Below are 18,293 nucleotides of genomic sequence, written 5' to 3' on the forward strand. Positions count from 1 at the left end.
ACATCTCAAAGACTTGTTGCCAGTAGGCGTGGTGAAGATAAATCAATAGATGAAAAATTAGCTTCCCCTCGATGGAGGATTTCATGAGCTATCATTATCACATTTCCTTTGAGCTGGAAGCGTGAAGTATTGTTTTGCTGCTTACCTCTGACACACTACAGGTGAATAGTAATCTGTTTGCGAATATTTTATAAACAAGTAATACCAATAAGCTGACAACAAGAAGAAATATCTTGGAATTTTAATTAGGAGGAAAGTGAATCTGGAGACACTAAGATGATGTCAAAAAGGCCTTGTATTCAAAGAGAAGTCATTTGAGAAATGAGGTTTCAAAAGCAGCCACTGATTAATTGACTTACAAATCATTAATCAGGAGCCTCAGCTTGACGCCTTGGGGGATGGGCAGGATGGAACTCATTTGTCTGCAGCCCCTGGGCAAACCTGGGCGGTTGCTTGTCTGCCATGCAAGGGGAGCGGGATGCTCTTGGAACAGGTGCACAGGGTGTCCAGGATGCTGTCACGGGAACCGGCTCTAGTAGAAACTACCTCGGCCGCTCCCTTGGATCCCTGTTCAAGGAAGGTCTCCTTGTCTTTCCTTGCTTTCCAAAAATCATAGAATTCTGGAACTGGAAAACTAGACCAGGGGCTCTCAGTTCTGACTGCCCATAACATTTGCTACGGATCTTTGAACACATTCCTGGGTCCCATTCCAGTCCGGATGATCTGGGGTAAGGCCTGGGATTCCGATTCTCCGAACCTGCCCAGATAGTTTAAACGCACCGTCCAGGGTGAGAAGTAGGATGGAGTCCAAGTCTCAGGATGTCCAACTGGTGTCAGCAGAGTGCCTTCCCTTCTGGATGGGCAAGAGGTCTGAGCCCGGGGCTGAGGGGCCTGAGGTACAGCTGGCTCAGCAGGAAGGGAGGGTGCTGTGGCCAGGGGGAGCCTTGGAGAAACGCATGCTGTCAATCCCTTCAGATCCAGAGCAAGGTGATTGCCCAAAGAGGAGAGGGACTTTCTGGTCCCAAGTCCTGTGCGAGCCCAGGCCAGACCCAGTCTCTGGCTCCAGAGTCTCTGCTCTCGACCGTTCTTCTCCGGGAGCTCTCAAGGTTCCCACTGCCAGAACCGGGCTCCCTCCTACTGATGGCTGTGGCTGCCAGCTCACAACCTGTCCTCATGGCTCTTCTGACACCTGTGCCTTAGGCACGGGGGCAGACGATAGGTGGGCCTGGTGTGTACAAGACTGGAGGGGGCTGGGAATCACCAGCCAGGAAACGCGGTTACGTCCAATCACAAGAGAGAAGGTGCCTTGTCCAAGCAGCGAGTGCCCTGTTGCCAAGGTGAAGCCGAGAGGGCCGGGACTAAGGCAGCAAGCTTAGTCCACCGTCTTTGTGGCCGTCCCCAACTTCTCGCTGTGCTGAGTGCGTGGGGACTCCGGCATCTGTTGCATAATGAATGGTCCTGCACGTGGAGGCGAGGAGGGAGAGAACACCAAGGGACCAAGGCAGACAGGCGTGAGGCTCCGGCGAGTCACCGATGCCCGAGGGCAGGGCTGGTCCCTGCTCTCCGGGACAGCGCCTGCAGAAGTGCACCCGTGACTCCGACCCCAGGCCCTGCCTGCCACCATAGACTTTCATGGGCTTCCAAAATTGCACTTTTAAAATTTCTTTTATTTGTTCTAATTAGTTACATTTGACAGTAGAATGCATTTCGACACATAGTAGATTAACGGAGTATGACTTCTCATTTGTCTGGTTGTACATGATGTAGTTACACAGGTCATGGAATCATATACACACAGGGTAATAATGTCCCATTCATTCTACTATCATTCCGACCCCTCCTCTCCCTCCACTCCCTTCACTCCCCTCTGTCTAATCCCAAAATACCTGTATTTTTCCCCTCCTCTATGTGTGAATTAGCATCTGCAAATGGGAGAAAACATTCAGCCTCTGGTTCTTTGGGGTTGGTTTATTTCACTTAGCATAATATTCTCCAGTTCCATCCATCTACCAGCAAATACCATAATTTAATTTTTCTTTAAGACTGAATAATATTCCAGCGTGTATATGTACCACAGTTTCTTTATCCATTTTTCTGTTGAAGGGCACCTAGGTTGGTTCCATAGTTTAGCTATTCTTCATAGAAATAGAAAAAATAATTATGAATTCATTTGGAAAAATAAGAGACCCAAAATAGCCAAAGCAATCCTTAGCAAGAAAAATGAAGCAAGAGCCATCACAATACCCGGCCTTAAATTATACTACAAAGCCATACTAACAAAAATGGCATGGTATTGGCACCAAAACAGATATGTATACCAAAGGTACAGAATAGAAGACACAGGGATGAACCCAAATAATACAGTTATCTCATAATAGACAAAGGCACCAAAAAAATTGGAAAAAAGGATAGCCTCTTCAACAAATAGTGCTGGGAAAACTGGAAATTCCATATGTAGCAAAATGAAATTAAATCCCTATCTCTCACCCTGCTCAAAATTCAACTCAAAGTTGATCAAAGACTTAAGCACTAGAATACAGACCCTGCACCTAATAGAAGAAAAAGTAGGCCCAAATCTTTAGTCAGTTTCCCAAGTTGGCTTGGGAACTGACTTCCTTAACAAGAGTCCTAAAGTGTGAGAAGTAAAATCAAGAATCAATAAATGGGATGGAATCATACTAAAAAGCTTCTTCACAGCAAAGGAAACAATCAATAATGTGAAGAGAGAACCTATAAAATTGGAGAAAATCTTTACTACATGTACCTCAGATAGAGCACTAATCTCCAGGATATACAAAGAACTCAAAAAAATTCAACCCAATCAATAAATGGACTAAGGAACTGAACAGACACTTCACAGAAGAAGAAATACAACCGATCAACAAATTTATGAAAAAATGTTCAACATCTCTAGCAATTATTGAAATACAAATTAAAACTACACTGAGATTCCATCTCACCCCAGTCAGAATGGCAATTATCAAGAATACAAGCAACAATAAATATTGGCAAGGATGTGGGAAAAGGTGCATTCATTCATTGTTGGTGGGACTGCAAATTGGTGCAACCATTATGGAAAGTAGTGTGGAGATTCCTCAGAAAACTTGGACTGGAACCACCATTTGACCCAGCTATCCCAATCCTTGGTTTATACCCAAAGGACTTAAAAACAGCATACTACAGTGACACAGCCACATCAATGTTTATAGCAGCTCAATTCACAATAGCTAAAAATTGTATTTTTATGGTGTGAGAAAATGAGTTAAACATAATTTTTTGACTCTGAGTTCTCTTTCTGATTTTAGGGACCTAGTATTGGGTCAATGGTGCCTGATGACCCAGGCAGCTTTGATGCTCAGCACACAAGCTGGTGCTCAACGTGACTGGGCTGAAGACCTGGTAAATGGATGAATTAACTTCTTAATTAAACTAAAGTATAGGCCCTGTTTGGGTAAGACCCTCCTGTGCAGCTTCTCCCATGACACAGATCTTTCATGTCTACAGCACCTACTGAAGGGACTGGCAGAGAGCACAATTTCAGTGTGTGAGCCGATGAACCCAAGTAAAGTGGGAAGGTGGCAATGTTATAGGAAGTAATGTGGTCCTCATGTGTCCTTAGAGGTAGTATGCATTCATCCTTCATCCATCCATTCATTCTTCCATCCATCCTCCATCCATCCATCCATCCTCCATCCATCCTTCATACATTCATTCATCCATCCATCCATTCATTCTTCCATCCATCCTCCATCCATCCATCCATCCATCCATCCTCCATCCATCCTCCATCCATCCATCCATCCTCCATCCATCCTTCACACATTCATTCATTCATCCATCCATTCACTTATCCATCCTCCATCCTATATCCATCCATCCTCCATTCTCCATCCATCCATCCATCCATCCACCATCCATTCTCCATCCTTCCATTCATTCATCCATCTGTCCATCCATCCATCCATCCTCCATCCATCCATCCTCCATCCTCCATCCAATCATCCATCTTTTATTCATCCATCCATCCTCCATCCATCCATCCATCTATCCTCCATCCTCCATCCATCAATTCTCCATCCATCTATCCATCCTCCATTCCTCCACCCATCCAGCCATCTGGGAATTCACTAGTAAACAAAGCAGACATGGTATATTTTCTCATGAAGATTACGGGCTGGAAGGAGAGACAGATATGAAATAATAATTATAAACAGGTGTTAAGTGCTCAGAAAGGAATCGGCAGTTTTAGAGGACTCTGTACAGTGTGTGTTGGTGGGGGGCAGGTGCCTGACCCGGTGTGAGAAGAATCATCAGGGGAAAATTCCTTGAAAACTGACAGAGGAGGAGGAGTTAATAAGGGGAGTGGGACAGAGTGTTCGAGGCACTGGAACAGCAGGAGCAAAGACCAGGTGGCAGGAGGGGCCTGTGTGTTCACAGAAGGAAGGAGGGTGCAGGTGGAATGGGAGGGGACCACGGGACGTGCTTGATGTCGGGTCTGTGACGTCTCTAGCACAGGGCCTTGCTGGCTAGGAAAGGCATTCAGAATTTACCTTGAAAGCGAAGTGGAGTCTAACCAAGGAACTGGGTTATGTTTAAATCTACTCCTGAGAGAATTCAGAAAAAACCAAAAATCTTTAAATATAAAAAAAATTCAACACAATTATTATGGTCTTTGTTAAGACAATTATCTGATTCTTGGATAAACTATAAAGCTAGTTTCTTTGAGCATCCATTTAGAAACTCATTATTGCTTAATTAAATACTCATTCTATTAATTCTATTCAGTGTTTTAACCCCATTATGTAATTCAAGAATGGAAAATTAAATAGATTAAAATGAAATAGTACCATTTTACATTTCTATAGCAATGTTCACTTTGTGATTTAAAAACAATAGGCAGACATTAATTTACCAAAGCAGAGTAGGAGGAATTATTGATTGCAACGTTACTTCCTTTAATTGGAAAAAAATAGATAAAGTTACTTTTCTGTTAAACTGTGTGGCAAATCAAATACCAGATGTAAAACTTATTTTCATACGATGATTATGGACCACTGGTTTGGGATGGCATTCTGAAGCGCAGTAGTACTTTCAATTCAGAGCGATTTCCTTCTTTCTTTGAAAAGGTGGGGTGAGTTACATGCCGGTCATTCAGGAAGAGGTGCCTGGACTAGCCCCAGAGGTCATTTTCAGGGAGAAGTGGAACTGGATTTTATCACAAGCATGCACTTCCTCATAGAGCAGAGGAGCTCTTCAGGTTAGCCAGGAAGGTGGAAACCATCAGCACAGCTCGCCCTGGGAAGCTGAGCGGGAAGGTCAGCAGATGGCTCGCAGGGACTGGACGTGGGCAAGCTCACATGCTTGCCTGCGGGAGCCCCGGTGCAGGAGCTGCTGACCCCGGAGTTTCACAGAGAGCCAGTACTGAGCTTGAGAAGCGTGGGCGTGGCCACCTGGGTGTTGATGCTGGGAAATTAAAAGATGAGGTCTTGGAAAGATTTCTAAACTGAATTTCTATGTGCCAGGATAGAAGGACAGGGCTGAGATGGTTGGAAATCCAGCTAGCAACGGCTTTCAACGGTCTGTGTTTTCATAAAGGACGTGGCTTATTGGAACAGCGTGACCTCTTGCTGCAGGTGGACCATGTAGGGACATAAACATGACAACGCAGCTAAGGGGCTTGGCACACTGCCTGGATTCTGTGTGGCCAGGAGTCGACGTCTGTTAGAATGGCCACGAGGTAGATTTTGTTCTGTATCCTATGAAATTCTTGCTAACAAATCGGAGAATGAGGTTGGTACCCGTGACTCCCTCCTCATCACGTCTCCCTCACGATGGGTTATCTGAGTGCGTCCACATTTCCCCGGACCCATGTGGGAGGCCCCTTTCCCTTATGGTCCCGGGCGCCACCCTTGTTTATCCGCGTTCTGCTCCGACAACAGCTCTTGGTCGTTGCCAAGGCAAGCAATGTTCCCTGCGGTGACGCCACTAGAAGGTCAGCCATGACGGATGGGCCCTGAGGAGCGCTCGGCTCTGAGCCCCAGCAGAGGTGCTCTGGACACCTCTGGACAGGACAGGTGGTTCTCAAACTGGAGAACCGATTCGTCGGCATGAGCTGCTTTAGGGAGTCTGAGGCTCCCTGCCTAGGGGAGCTGGTGAGACCCATATCTCCTCAGCCCGGGTGGGCGGTGGGTCCCCTTCCACGAAGAGGAGCTGCCAGGAGTACCCCAACCTCCCGGCTCTGCAGGTCCAGGGGATGAGCCGATGGGCACGAGAAGGAAGCAAGGCACTGCCTGCTGCGCCCACCAGCTGCCCTCCTGGCACACGCTCTTCTGGGCCTGCTTATCCCCCAGGAGGTCAGTCGTGTGTCGGCTCCAGACACAAAGACAGTGTCGAGCGAGCAGCTTGCGGGAGAGCCCTGTGGGTTCTGGCTCCCTGCCAGCGAGGGCCACCTTCCGGTGGCTGTCCTCCTCCTCTACGTGGTTTGGCCCACAGAAGCTCCTCAACTCTGCCCAACAGACACGTGCTTCTGCAGGAACGAAAACAAAGGGCTCCAGAAGAACAGGCTCAAATAGCATTCTTTTCTCTTTAAAGCAAAATGGAAACACGCAGCCACTGAAGACTGACAGGAAAGTCGCTTCTCCAACTCGCTGCTGGGAACCAGGACGTGGAGAGGTGGTCCAGGGGTCCCAGGTGCTTCCCCTGAACAAGGAGCATGGCCACGGTCCCAGGTCTGTTAACCCTTTCATCTGTGTCCTGTATTTGAGTTCCTGCCTAAGAGTTTGTTTAGGAAAAAACAAAGTTCTGCAGAAAAGAAGTTCGGGAATGAGCTGATGGAATAAATATTGCATTAGGGGTGGGAAAAATAAGAACTGTGCAGCGAACTTGCCCTCATTCCATTTGCTCTGAATGCCAGACTCGGACCCTTTGTTTCCACTGACATTAACATCTCTTTTTTGGTTGAGTTTCTCTTCTTAAAAAAATGAAAGACCATGCAAAACACATTTGTACTTTCAATGAAATAATTGAATGTAGTTCAATTTTGAGGAGCAAAGCAATTTTCTGCAGAGATAGGCGTTTGGCCACAAACATTTGAATATGGATGAAGAGCGGCCTTTTCAGGAATAGCAGTGTGGCCTGCTCAGGCGACTCTGGAGTTCGGTTTCTGCAACTCTGCAAACATGCAGGTGTGGGGTGAGTTCTGATGGCCTCTAATTCCTGGGTAAGTTCTTGGTACATTCGTCACTTCCCTGAGCCCCAGTTTGCTTTCCTGAGATGTGGGGATCGGATGCTCCTGATGTTGAAGTTTCATTAGAATCACATAATAAACCTCAGAAACTACTGAGATTGGGGTTATATTTCTAGAGAAGTGTTGCTTTTTTTGGGGGGTGGGAACCAGGCATCTGTAGTCTTCAAACTGACCCAGATATTTCTAGTGAACTGTTGGGGCTGACAGCAGTGGCTCCAGTTGACCACTAAGGTCCTTCCAGGTCTGTGATGGAGTATAAAAGTAACGGAGCTGCTCAATTCATAATAGTTAGGTTGTGGAAACAACCTAGATGCCCTTCAGTTGAAGAATGGATAAAGAAACTGTGGTACATACACACAATGGAATACTACTCAGCCATAAAAAAGAATAAAATAATGGCATTTTCTGGTAAATGGATGGAGTTAGAGAATATCATGCTAAGTGAAATAAGCCAAGCCCAAAAAAACCAAAGGACAAATGTTTTCTCTGATAAGTGGATGATGATACATAATGGGGTGGAGGGGGTGGCAGGGAGGAAAGGGGTAAGAGAAGAACGGAGGAGCTTTAGATGGTGTAGAGGAAAATGGGGCGGGAGGGGGTGGGGAAGGAAAGATAGAAGACTGAGACAGACAGTGTTACTCTATGTACATGTATGAGTACATGAATGGTGTGAATCTACATCGTGCACAACCATAGAAATGAAAAGTTATACCCCATTTGGGTACAATGAATCAAAATGCAGTCTGCAAAAATAAAAATTAAAAAAAATAAAAAGCTTTAAAAAAAGAAAAGTAACAGGAGCCTGGAATGTCACATGATCAAAAGGCGACTTCCTACCCTCCATCTCCACAGGAAAAACCCTTCCCCCTGCACCCCTCCACGGGCAAGTGGCACCACGACTCCTTTACGCCCTGCCCTTGTCCCCCTCTTCTTCACCTTCCACTCGCAGCTGACAAGCAGCGTCTCTTGGCTTCACCTCCACAATTGTACCACTCAGATTCCTTCAGAATTCCTCAACGGGCAAATTCAGAGACAGAAAGCTGGTATCTGGTTGGCTGAGGGTCAGAGCAGGGAATGCAGAGTGACTGTGTGATGGGTACGAAGTGTCTGGGTGTGGAAGAACTAGATGGCAGTGACAGGTGTGTGATGAACTTGTAGACACGGAATCGTACACATCATGAGAATGATCACAATGCAAATTATACATCATGTGCATTTTACCCCTACACACGCATACATGTGCGTGCACGCGCGCACACACACACACACACACACACACACACACACACACAAGACGTGCCACTGATCCCCATCCCATCCCCAAGGTGGGGCCTCAGGGGCTGCCTGCAGGCGGTCTGGGCCTCTCTTGCTGGGTCGGCCCCGCCCTCTTTCGTTCCTGCCTCCCACAGCCTCCCGTCTGCACAGGAGCAGCTGAGCTGTTACAAACGTGGACTCAGTTCATGGATTCATTAAAGTCACTGAACATCTGCATGTGCCAGGTGTGATTCTGGGTGCTTGAGCCTCAGTGTCCAGTAAAGCAGACATGTCTCCACCCTCACGGGGCTGAGTCCCTCCTCTGTTGACAGTCATGCAACTTCTAGCTACAGCTGAACCAAACTGCAGAGCCTTTCCCGTTGGCTCCTGTGGATCCATCCCGTGAAGCCCCTCCTGGGCAGGATCTCCGGGGGTGCCAGGCCTGCCTCATTCTGGCCTTCAGAGCTGTGACGCACGCTGGCTGAGTCTCTGCCCAAGGTCCTGGCTACGTGTCCCAGGCACCCGGAGGCAGATGGGCTGGGGTGGCATTGGCCCGGTGGGGGCTGAGAACCTGCGCTCCTGGGAGCAGCTGTCTGGGGGGCATTTGGAGCCACTGCCTTGAGTTATGCTCTTCATCCCAAGAAACCTGGAGTCACTGGGCCAGCCAGAGATTGCTCAGGGCCACCTCAGCTGCTCAGGTGGCAGCGCCGTCAACCCAGGGGAATGACAGGGAAGGGGTGGAGGACGAGGCTGGCGGAGCAGCCAGACCCCTGCCAATTTCTTGCCTGGACAGACTCAGCACGGAGCTCTGCAGTAAGGAGGGCTGGATGGCAAGGCTGCGCTTCTATTTTTAACTTTTCTTCCACTGCTCTCTGATGGAGCAGACAGGCCCTGGGGCCTCTGTCCTCTCCCCCTGCTGGCCGTCTGCCCTGCCCAGCCTACTGGTGGGCTCTCCATCGGACCTCTCCATATCTTCTTGGCCTGACTGTCCACCCTGCCACTGCTCAACTGCCTTACTCAGGTCTCTTTGTCCTCAAAGTCCTGAGGGATGGCTCCCTGCCCATCCCTGGCTGCTGACCTGCACTGCTTGCTCCGAGGCCTCCCTTTGCTGAACTCCGGGGATGCTCCTGACTAAGGGCCGTGCCTTGATGTTCAGGTAAAGCCCCACGGGAGGGGCAGGAGGAACTCTCCCCCAGACAGATGTCTGAGACCAGAGCGAAGCCAGTCGAGGGGGTGCCTGGATGTCTGGGTGAAGGATCAGCCATCTCCCATCCACCCTCAGTCCGTGTCCACCTGTGCCCGTCCTCCCTTCGTCCCCATCCTGCCGTCATCCCCACCCACACATAGGTTCCCTGGGGTGCGGTCACCTGCCCGTCCACCTGCACACCCTGTCCGTGGGGTGACCCCTCGACTACATGCGTGCTCCGAGCTGCTCGGCCTCATCCCCGCCCAAGCCTTCATTCCTGTGCCCCCCAGAAGGCTTTGTGGCAGACGGTGCTGTGACCTTGGGCAGCGGGTTCGACGTGGGAGGGCCCTGCTCACGGGAGCTTTGCTCCTCGGTGGGAGAGACAGCGTGCAAACACGCTGATCACGGAACGCCAGGCTTGCTGAGCTCTTCCAGAGACATGAAGCAGGCAAGAGCCTCTAAACAGATCCTTTTTTTAAAAACCTCCTACGGCAAGTTAATTCTTCACCCACCTCTTGGGGCCCATTGCCTGTCATCTCCTTAATACCTACGTGCCAGGATTGTGCCGGGATATTAAGAACAAGATATAATTCCTGATTCTAGGAGCTGCATATGAAGTTTAGATAGACTTAGGTCCACTTTGTCTTCTTTTGAGAGTTTCTTTCCCTAGAATTAAGATTTTCCCCAATTCAGTTCACTATCTGAACTGTGGAGAGAAATAGGTGCCACACTAACGCAGCTGTGATTTCAAAGCCCCAGACGGTCTCGCGCTCGCCCTGGACAGGGGACCCTGGGGGCTTCAGCTCTAGTCTGCAGACACTGTGCTGTGGGTTTTTTCCTTCCTGGCAGCAGCTTTATTGAGATGCAATTCCCACGCCATAGCATCGGCCCGTTTCCAGTGTACGGCGCTGCGTGTTTTGGGAGGTTCACAGCTGTGTGGCCACCCCACATCAACATCAGAATGCGGTCATCGCCTCCCCGAGAAACCTGGTGCGTTTGGCTGCCCTGTCCCCCACCCTCCTCAGCCCGGCAGCGGCCGCCCTGGATCTGGATCTGCCTGCTGGACGATTGGCTTCCTCTCTCTCACGGCGTGGACTCCTCACCTGCGTCATGTTTCAAGGCTTGTGTATCCACGCTCCTTTCAAATCCACGCGGCAGCCACATGCTGCTTGCGGATTCTGGAGCAGTGTGTGTCCCCCGGAGCATCTGAGGACCAAGACCCCTGGGAATGGCCGGAGGCTGGGAACCACCGCAAGCAGCCTCCTTCCTCCCCGCTGCCACGGGCTGCGCAGCTCAGCGTGGAGCTGGACAGAGCCCTGGGGCCCTCGGGAAGAGGCCCCTCCTGCCACTACGAGGGCCTCTCCAGCCAGGGAAAGGGCATCTCTGCTCCCCTGAGGCTGAGAACCACACACACGGTTAGACCTTCGGTGCCGACACCTGGTACAAATGAGGACAAGAAGAAGCTCTGCTTCCTTTTCCAGGGATCTGTATGAATTCCTACGAGGCCTTGACTTCCAGCTTCTAATTTATATCTGAATCCCAAATGCCTCAAGGACGGCTCTACACCCTGCATCCGCTCGCTCCACTGGTTCCTGTCTCCAGTCAACCCCAAGGGCCTCACATGCCTCCCCGGCTCTTCTGCACGTTTCTTCCTGAGTGGCAGATGGAATTCTGAGAACATCAGAGTCCCACGGGGGGAAGAGACGGGTGAGAATTACCCTCAGGAATCAGTCCCGATGAGAGGGGAATTCGGAAGATCACTCCCTGTCCCGTCTGGCGTAATGTGATGGAAGCATACTTGGGGAGTAGACCCCGCGGACACCCTGCCACATGGAAAAAGACCATGGAGACGGCGACTCATGCTTAATGCTCCATGAAGCTGTGTCACACTGGCTGGGTGACCTCCAGCAACTCACTTAACCTCTCTGTGTCTCCATGGAAATAATAATAGTACCTGTCCTTATGGGATTGCGAGGCAGATAAATGAAACGTGTGTACAATGCCTAGGTGAAGGCACAGCACACGAGCAATAAGAGGCATGTTGTCCTGGGCACAGATAGAGTGAGCCAGGGGCACAGGCGGCTGTGTGAATGGTGTAGAGACGCCGGTGCGGAAACACACGCTGCCCGTTGGTCTTTCTCCTCCTGTCTCAGCACCCTGCTCTCTCACCACGGAGCACTCCCGCCACAGGAAGCTGCCTCCCGTCCAGGCCGCTTAGAGTGATGTCACTGAACCAGGGCTGTCCTATCAGAGTGCCAGCGTCCCAGCTGCATTCCTGGTCTCCCCCTCTCGGGCTCTGGGGTTGGGTAACTATTTGCTTCTGGGGTCCGTCCTGTGCTCTGCCAGCTGTTTAGCAGTGTCCTGGGCTCCTGCCCTTTAGATGCCAGGGCACCACCCAAGTCGTAACAAGGGGAAATGTCTCCAGACACTGCCAGGTGCCCCAGCGTGTGCGTGTGTGTGCATGTGCATGTGTGTGTGTGTTTGCGTGTGTTTGTGTGTGTGCATGTGTGCACGTGTGTGTGTGTATGCGCATGTGCATGCCTGTGTGTGCATGTGTATATATGTGTGCATGAATGTGCATGTGTGTGCACGTGCGTGCATGTGCATGTGTGCGTGTTGTGCATGTGTCTGTGTGTGCGTGTGTATGCGTGTGTGCATGTGTGCGTGCACATGCATGTTTGTGCATGTGCGTGCATGTGCGTGCATGTGTGCATGTGTGTGTGCATGTGTGAGTGTGTGTGGCTGTGTGTGTGTGTAACTTCTCAGTGGAGAGTCACTGCTTGCCATAAGCCGTGTCTGGGAATGGCAGTTACAAGTTCCCCAAGGACAAGATTAATCAGTGAGCTGGTCCTGGTCTCAAACCCCCTAGGAAAACCCTGGAACAGCACAGCGACGTTGCGCAGAGGAATTGAATCAGACATTGCCAGAAAAACATCCAAGGGTAAAACTAAAGACGATGATTATTATGAAAATTATTGATGTAGTTTTCATTACTCTATGATTTTTGAATTAGTGGCTGATAATCCCCTTAATCAAAGAAGAAGAAAGGGAGTTTTTCTCGCTTTTGTTCTTCCTGACAGTTGCTGGCCTCTTATTTTTCATTGAATATATTTTATGACTGTGGGCAACCAGCGGACTCAGGTATGACAGACAGACATGGGTCCCCCGCCAGGGTCCAGTGCCACTGTCCTCCAGGGAGGCAAGGCCCTAAAGGAGGCTCTGTCACCTGAGGGGCTACAGGACAGGCCTCAGGAAATTAGAACATGGTCCAGTGAGGGGATCAGACGAGTTTACCTGGATGAAGAGATGAAGATGAAGATGAAGATGAAGAGACGCCTCCCCTCTGGGTTCTCCAAGCTCGCCCCACTGCAGCCCCAGTACCACCTGCCCGCTGGTTAGAGGCACAGGTTCTGGGTGAAAGCCAGAGTTTGCTCAGGTCCCAGGTCGCTGAGCTCCACCGGGTTTGGGAGGCTGCCCCAGACCCTTGCAGCCACGCTCAGCAGAGCTTGCTGCTGGGCCGCGGGGAAGGAGAGCCCAGGAGCACGGGGCCTGGGCACCGGCAGCGCCTCTAATGCCCTTGCTCTTCCCCAGCGAGGAGGCGCCGCCCTGCTCAGCGTGGACCCCACCACCTGGTCCAGTCCTTCCCCCTGATCCTCGATTCTCGCCCCTGTTGTGCCATTAGAGAGTATTAAGTGCTTGGAAAGATGCCGCGGACCAGAAAGCACGTAAATAAGCATTGTGAACGCATCGGCATCAAGCAGTCGTGGAACTGGTCATTGTTGAAGCGTAATTAGAGCAGAAAACATACTGTTCGAAAATCCTCTTGGGACTGATTGAATAGGCACCGAGGGGGTGGCGGGCAGGGTTCACACAGAGCAGGCCAGACAGCGAGAGGCCAGCCATGTCACCTGCCCTGCCTTGCCCCGGGAGGGAGGTGGCTGGGGGTGCGGGCGGGGTTATGTGTGGGGAACAAGTGGCTCCTGGAGCTAAGGAACTTAAGTAAAAAGGTGGCGCCTTCAGCTGGAATGTCTCTCCCTGGTGAAAGGGGGCGGCAGGGAGCACAGCGGAGAGTGGGGAGGGGTCAGGCTGCAGGGGGGGGGGAGAGGCCATGAGAGGAGACACAGGAGGGGAAGGGGAAGCAGAGGAGGCCGGAGAGGGAGGCTAGTCATCTTGTTGGTGTTCTCTGTCTACAGTAAGAACCTCTGGGCAAACTGAGAGCCATGGGCCACGTTTTCACTAGTGGCAGGGCCTATGGCAGCAGAGGTTGGGTGTCCACACCAGGGGACACTGAGGGGCCCTGTGGCCCAGCCACCTGCTTTGAACAATGGTGAGGCTAAGGCCTTGGTGACCCAGACTGGGATTTTGGGGTGGGAGTGGCAGGGTCTACTGCCACCACCCAGGGAAGATTCTGGCAGGTCACAGGCACTGGGCACTGCCTCTACATTAAGCAACAAGAAATCCAAGCTCTTTGTGACCTTGTCGAAAATCTAAACCTAGGTGAAATTTCACGAACACGCAGCGCCCGTGTGTGAGGCTCTCTGGGCCTGGAGCGCTGCTCTGACCCAGGGCCTCCTGCTGGCTGGCTCTGGGTGTCTTGCATGGAAATGCACATGTGGGCCTGAGGACCATGGCCGGCTGTGGGGGCTGTGGGGGCGGCAAGCTGGGACACCAAGCCCCCAGGCGACTGTGCTGACGCCAGAGGCCTCCGGCATGTGGGGTGGTTCCCCTTGAGTCAGTCCTGCTGGCTCTGTAGGACCTCTGCTCTCCAGGCTCCTGCAGGAGCATTTAAAGGGGAGGTTTGGGACCTGGCAGTCACCCAACTCCATGGCCACCAGCCTCCAGTTACCTCGCGAAGAGCTGGGAAAACAGGACAGGCGGACAGGGCCGCGGGGTGTCCAGATGCTGCAGCGCACCTCAGACGCTCATTCACGACGCATCCCCACGGCAAGGGAAGGGAACAGGCGCCCGGCAGGGACGGCTGTTTGAGACCTGACGCGGGTGGGCCCCGTCAGCCAAGGGGACACCTGGATAGGCCGTTTGCTTGTTGGGGATGGCCAGCTGGCCGTCGGAGGGGTGAACACTCTGGAGACCCCGCCTACTCATTTCCCTCCTCGCCCGCAGTCACAACTTCTGATGGAAAGAGTCCCTCGACCGTCAGCTTTCAAGGAAGCCCAGCTTGGAAGAGACTCCGTGCAGCACACATGTACACACAGGCACATGCAGCTTCTGCAGCGAGGGAGTGTCCCCGGCGGTGACATCTAGCACCACTGCTCTGGCAGCACCCGGGCACGGGGTGGTGGGGGAGGCCCTTGCTGGGGACACAGGCAGCTTCCCTGGGCCGCCTGTGAGCCATGCTGTACCTTGAACAGCCAGGGGAACGGTGAACGTTGGTGTAACTTGGGCCCCAAGGAAGAGCAGCCTGAAGTCCTAGCAGTGCAGTACCGACCTTCAGGGAGGCAAGGCAGAGAGGGAGGCCCGGGGCAGGAGTGCCGGCCTCACTAGCAGGTGACGGTCCAACGGGTCACCAGAGGGGGCTTATGGCCCGGAGCTGCTGAGAGCAGAGTCAGGGAGTGGGAACTGTCCACTGTCCAGCTCTGGAGGCAGTGCTGCCTGCTCTTGGCCCCAGCCCGTGTTGAGAGAAAACGTTCCCCAGGGACAGAGTGAGTGTCGCTACTCTCACACGCACCAGCTCTGGCCTGCACAGCTCCCAGGCTTCTCCTGGGGTGCAGGCTGGAGGACAGGGCCGACGGCGGCAGCAACCCAGGCCAAGAGCAGGCAAGGATCATCGCCTCCTTTCCCCGCACCTCCAGTGGAGCCGGGGTCCTGCTTCTAAGGCCTCTCCACGGTCCCTGCTGGCCCAGGGCACCAATCCTGTGCTGCGCCCATAGGAAATAACACCCCTCTCTGTTTCCTATGCCCCTTCCTGTGCACCCACAGCCTGGCTGCACCATGACCAACAGACACCTGCGGGGACTAGCGAGTGCCGTGCCGAGGGGCTTCCCTCAGGGGTTTCCGTGGTGCCTGTTGTGGGTTGGGTGGCTCTGATACAGTAGCCTTTTAAAAATTTAAAAAAAAAAAAATTGTTCTAATTAGTTGCACACAACAGTAGACTGCATTTATACATTTTGATAGATCATACATAAATGGAGTGTAATCTCTCGTTTTTCTGATTGTACATGTTGCAGGATCACATCGGTCATGCAGTCACACATGCACATGAGGTGATAATGTCTGTTTCACTCTACTATCGTTCCTACCCCAAACCCTTCCCCTCCCTTCACTCCCCTCTACCTAATTTAAAGTAACTCTTCTTCCCTAGGCCTGCCACCCATTGCGAATTAGCATCTGCATATCAGAGAAAACATTTGGCCTTTGGTTTTGGGGGTTTGGCTTATTTCACTTATTTCTCCAACTCCATCCATTAACCAGCAAATGCCAGAATTTCATTCTTCAGATCTGAGTAATATTCCATCATATATATATATATGTGTGTGTGTGTATGTGTGTGTGTGTGTGTATGTGTGTGTAGCACATTTTCTTTATCTATCCATCTGTCGAAGGGCACCTAGGGTTCCATAGTTTAGCTACTGTGATTTGAGCTGCTATAAACAGTGATGTGGCGGTGTCACTGTAGTGTGCTGATTTTTGATTTTTGAAGGTGGGTGAGGTGCGAGTGTGAGTTGGGAGGAGGAAGAAACTCAGGGATGGGGTTAGGTTCAAGAATAGGGAGCTTGGGGGCCTGGGGCTGTGGCTCATGGTAGAGCGCTTGCCTAGCATGTGTGAGGCACTGAGTTTGATTCTCAGCACCACATATAAATAAATGAATAAAAATAAAGGTCCATCAACATCTAAAATTTATATATGTAATATATAATTATATAATATGTATATTATATAAAAAGAATAGGGAGCTTGGACTTTTAGGTTCCAAGAGAGAGGAGACATTCCATCATTGGTCCCACCGTCAGCCCGGGACCGGGCTCCGAGGTAGGCTCTCGAGGCTCAGCTCCGTCCTCGCGTTTGGGCTTCCCAGCTCCTCTCAGAGGCTATCCTGCAGACCAGACCCACGCCCGGAGGCAGGGAGGGTACTGGTCCCCATCCCATGTCCTTTAGCTGCCCTTGCTCTCAGGGTCTACACTACCTGCAGGGGCCTTTCATAGGTCTAGAACACTCTGCTCCTTGCCAGGTGCTTTCTGGACCAGGAATTCTGCCCCCTGGGCATCTGTCAGAGCCCATTTGCAGAGGTGAAGCCTCCCTCCACCATTAGCTGGGAGTCCAGGGAAGGAACCAGGGCCACTTAGGGGGCACTGGGTGAGGGTGATTTGAAAATGCTTGCATTGAATTAAGGAGAGCGTTATATACGCATCCTTTTTGGGCCAGGCACTTTGCTTTTGAGAATCTCTCCTATGAAGACCTTCACACATGTGCACAAACTTAGATTCCCAGGGCTTTTAGCTGCTCCTAATAGTTCCATGAGGGAAACCAGGAACCACCAAGCTGCCGATGGGGGCTGGTCAAACTGGGACATCCATGAAACTGAACACAATAGGAGCCATTAAAACGAACGAGGTAGTAAATTGCTCGGCATATCGATCAAAAGGGAAATCTATTGTATTGGACCTTGGAAATGTCTTGGGTTTACTTAGTGGAAATAAAACGTGTTAAGTTAATGAAACCCAGAGAATGGGGGCCATTCAAAGGGCACATCTTAAGGCAGAAATGAGATATAGAGATGGAGATTACAGAATCTTTACCTTAAGCTACAGGAGCTGGGGCAGCTCACCATTTGCAGGGCGTGGGTGGGTTGACCTGGCAGGCTCTGCTCCCCGCTGCCCCCGGGAGGTGAGGCCGCCACCTGCAAGCTCAGCCTGCTGCTGGGTGCACCATGTCTTTCTGGTAGGCTCTCCCCTAGAGGAGGGGTGGATAGAGTTTGTGGGGAACAGTTGGCTGGGCAGTGGAATAGACACCAGGAGAGGTTCAGCGTGGCCTGATCACAGTTGCTTTGGCAACTCTGGGGTGCTGTTGACTTGCTGGGAATGACCTCTAATATAAGCTGAGAAGCTGCTGGGGCACCTGCCACTCATCCCAGCTGGAGAAACCTGGACTGGGGGATGGCGGAACCCATTCTCATATCCCATAACGTTGAGGATTTTGAACAATTTGGTTTCTGGGAATTGTCTTGACTTATTCAACATTACAGAGGGGTTCTCTGTCCTTTGCTGCCACTAAGAAAGGCCAAGATCACCCCCAACATAGCAAAAGTCAAAGGGGTCAAATTCTGAATATCAAAACACAGGTATTACCATGTGAAGGGTCCAGGCCATATTTCCTGCCTATATCATGCTTTGGCTACATCCTGAAGAAAAAAAGTACCATTCACAGATGAGTAAGAAAATAAAAATCCCAACACAGACTGCAATATAGTGAATGTACTATGAGCCCAGATTTGTAAATTAAGAAGTAGGGCTTGCCATATGCAAAGGAAGAGCATCTGGCGATGTTTAACCAAAGTATCAATGAGAGTCGCCGTCTCTCGGGGGAGTGGGGAGGACTATTAACTTTTTATATGATATGTTCATATCATATATCAATTTTTTTTTTACAATG

General features: G+C 50.9%; 1 protein-coding gene across 1 annotated transcript in view; it reads right to left on the reverse strand.

Moving 5' to 3' along the window:
- The window catches only part of Cdh13 (cadherin 13), an 899,199-nt gene that overhangs the window by 90,550 nt on the left and 790,356 nt on the right, over positions 1-18,293 (reverse strand). The gene's annotated exons all lie outside the window — the stretch shown is intronic.

The sequence above is a fragment of the Sciurus carolinensis genome, chromosome 16, assembly GCF_902686445.1.
Source record: "Sciurus carolinensis chromosome 16, mSciCar1.2, whole genome shotgun sequence".
Lineage (NCBI taxonomy): Eukaryota > Metazoa > Chordata > Mammalia > Rodentia > Sciuridae > Sciurus > Sciurus carolinensis.